Here is a 4024-nt window from a genome sequence, read left to right as displayed (position 1 = left end):
TATATATATATATATATATATCGTGAAGTACATTTGCCACCTAAATGTGGCTAACCCTTAAGGGTCGATGCTACTGTAGCTTGTAGCCCCAGGAAGACATCTCCTCCAGCTGGGTATTGACTCGTCACCAGCGTGTGACAACCACCGGTTGGCGATGGGAAGTGGTTCTCAATGCAAATATATATACTTTTTCCAATGACGAAAAGTCACTATATGTATATATTGTAGAATAAGAAATTGATATACCCATGCATATAGCGAGCGCTTTATATATTTGCCTGTCTTAATTCTTTCCACCTATTGTTGTTTTGTATTATTTTAATAAGATCTATGCGATCGAAATATCGTAGAAAAGAAAGGAATAATAGATACTTTCTTCCATTAAAACCATATTGGTACTGTCCAACGCTCAAATATCTGTGAAGCTTCTTTCACTAGAATGCTTCAAATGAACTTCGCAAGTTAATTTGTAAACCGTTTTTTGATCTCCAAAAAAATAAAAAATAAAAATAATAATAATAATCGAAAACGAGAGATTATTGTTAATCTGGTGTAAACACTCACATTTCATAACATTGCTAAAAACTTTGGTAGAAACTGTAAATATCTTTTTTATTATAAGCACAAGGCTTGAAAGTTTGGGCCAGGGTGGGATAGTTGATTGCATCGACCCCAGTAGTTTTATCGAACCCTAAAAGGATGAAAGGTAAAGTCGACCTCGGTGGAATTCGAAGTCACAACGCAGAGGCGGATGAAACACCGCTAAGCATTGTACGTGGCGTGCTAACGATTCTGCCACCAATTTATGGACTGTATTGAACTACAGAACTAAAAATTGATGTGAGCATTAAAGACTTATCCATTTGAGTTTGTGTGCACGCAACACCCACACACACACACACACACACTCTCTCTCTCTCTCTCTCTGTCTCTCTGTCTCTCTGTCTCTCTGTCCCTCTCTCTCTCTCTCTCTCTCTCTCTCTCTCTCTCTCTCACACACACACACACACACACACACAAATAAGCATCAACGCTTCAATCAGTTAACTTTTACGTGGTAACTCAACCTGCAATTAATATCAACTAAATCTTACATCACATCATACAATCTTGAAAGAAAGAAAGAAAGAAAGAAAGAAAGAAAGAAAGAAAGAAAGAAAGAAAGGAAGAAAGAAAGAAAGAGAGCATTGTCTAATGTAGTTCTACGTACATTATGCTGGCTTGGGCAGTCCAGGTCTAAGCAACAACAACATTAACAGACAGTCATAAAAGACACTTATACAGGTACTAATTGCCTAATCAACATACTTTAATCGTAATATAATGAATTTATCTGCTTCAAATCAACATTTTCTGCAGATCTGTCACAATTTTGTTCAGATATTTTCCCTGTTTATTTTACATTCCTGACTTTTTAGAATGAGGTGGGAAGTGGGAGAAATTGTACGTATTCGAGGTGCGAAGGGAGAGAGAGAGAGAGAGAGAGAGAGAGATAGAAGGGGGGATGCAGAAACACACAGACAAAGAGACGAGACGAAAAAGAGCAAATATTCTCCTTTGATGTTTACTTAGCACTTACCGATACCTTAAACGGTAGAATGTGGCTGCCGTTTCTTTTGAACTTCCATATCAAATATTGTGGTGGCGCCAGGAAATGAGGAGACGAAGAAGGAACTAGAATTACAGCATGACCACCACCAACGATAAATAATGAGGATTTTTCACACTAGCTGGCACATAGCCAGATGTTTTGTTTATTTTCGTTTTGGGATCTTTTGAAATTCTTTCCATCAGAATTTTTTATAATTTTCACCAGATTTTTTTCGAAATTTCCTCCACTGGTGCCGTTTGGCTTCCTGATGATCAAACTCCTTTCATCGGAAAAAAAAATGAACAAAAGACTTGATTTCTTCCTTGGAAATCTTTGGAATAGGCAGACCACTAAAGTTGTACAACTTGGCTGTGTCCTTTACGTTTCCAGTTCAAATCGCATCGGGGTCTGCTTCATCTTGCTTCGTCCTGGTACGCGGAAGGCGTGTGACTCCTTGATTAGGATTTTGCACTCATGATCGAAAGGATTTGAACTCAGAACCTAAAGAGCCGAAAGAAATACTGAAAAATGTAGCCATAACAACATCGACAAAAATAGCTCAAACAATATCATATATATTTCTTTATTGCCCACAGGGTCTCTAAACTGAGAAGGGACAAACAAAGACAGACAAAGGAATTAAGTCGGTTACATCGACCCAATGCGTAACTGGTACTTATTTAATCGACTCCGAAAGGCAAAGTCGACCTCGGCAGAATTTGAACTCAGAACGTAACGACAGACGAAATACCACTAAGCATTTCGCCCGGTGTGCTAACGATTCTGCTAGCTCGCCACCATCACACAAACAACAGCATATAACACCACCACATTCACAGCAACATTTCCGACTACAACATCGACCCAACGCTCAAACTGAGAGAAATAACAGCCAAATTATACTCAAATCACATCTTAATGTTTTAAATAAGGGAAGGACACATTTAGTCGATAGGGTGGGTTCTCGATCATAGCTTTTGATCTGGGCCGACCTGTAGTCACATATTAACACCCAGTTTCTTCTTCTTCTTCTTCTTCTTCTTCTTCTTCTTCTACGACGGCAGCAGCGACGACGACGACGACGACGACAAAAGAGTGAGGAAGGTAAAAGAGGTGAAACAAGAATAAACAGAATTTAACGCGTGGAGACAAAGTGAGGAAGATGGCGGCGATATGTAAGAGTGAAAGCGGTGAGTAATGTGGATAGGCATCTAACCGGAAGTGATGACATTCTACCGCCCGAGTGAGCCGTGGCAAAGGTGGTTAATTACAGTTTTAAAACTGCGTAAAGTAATCATTATTGGATGTAAGTTAGTCTACTAACCTCTGTTAGAAGACTAACCTCTGTTGGTACACCGACCTCTCTTAACTACTTCCAAATGTCGGCCACTGAAATAGGTCATTTTTTTTTTTTTGCAAATCTGACCCTCTCCCTCTGTTTGTCTGTCTGTTTGCCTATCCGTCTGTCTACTTGTGTGTATGTATGTGCGTGTGAGGGTACGTGTGTGTGTGTATGTATATGTGTGTGTGTGTGTATAGATATATAGATATACATACATATATACACACATACGTTCAGATATATATATAGGTGTCTGCTATGAATTAATCAAACTTGACCCTGAAGAGATACAATATTCCATATTTTATAACATACAGGACTGAGTCGGGATATTGCATCGAAATGTACATAGGTCATTAAACAAGTTTTTACGATGGATCGCGTTATAGCTCTTATTTAAATTGATATGCACACAAAATTGTATGATAAACAACCTTTCATATGAGATTTTTGCTACGTTGATAACAGGTACAATATTTTTACCAAATATTTAGTACAGATCTAAATATACAAATATATATATATATATATATATATATATATATATATATATATATATATATATATATTCCCGAGCGTCATACTAATATATACTTTTGTTATTTACACCACCTGTCCTCGTCTGTTGTTATTTTTTGTATATTCTCCCATATATATATATATATATATATATATAAAACTGAGAATGTGTGCGTGTGTCTGTCTCTCTGTGTGTTAGTATGTGTGCATCACTAAAATTCGAGAACTACCCAACCGATTTCATCCAAATTTCACACATACATTATTTAGGGTCCATGGAGTGTCATGGGGCCAAAATTTTTTTCAATTTCTTGCCTAATGCGAGCCCGTAGTAATCTCTTATCTCTAATAGTGTTTCGATATTACGTGTCAAAAGTGAAACAATAACATCTCTATTGTAATGTGATATAATAATTTCACTATTATATGCTTTCAATTTCAATTACTTTTACTTCGTTACTTTCGCTTCATTACTATAACAACAGTCCGTATACTTATTGATCAGACCTCGAATATATATACATATACACACATGTATACATATATACATTTTACATATATATATATATATA

Source organism: Octopus bimaculoides, chromosome 10 (genome assembly GCF_001194135.2).
Source record: "Octopus bimaculoides isolate UCB-OBI-ISO-001 chromosome 10, ASM119413v2, whole genome shotgun sequence".
In the NCBI taxonomy this organism is placed as follows: Eukaryota; Metazoa; Mollusca; class Cephalopoda; order Octopoda; family Octopodidae; genus Octopus; species Octopus bimaculoides.
The sequence above is the reverse complement of the archived record's forward strand: the minus strand, read 5'-3'. Positions refer to the sequence as shown.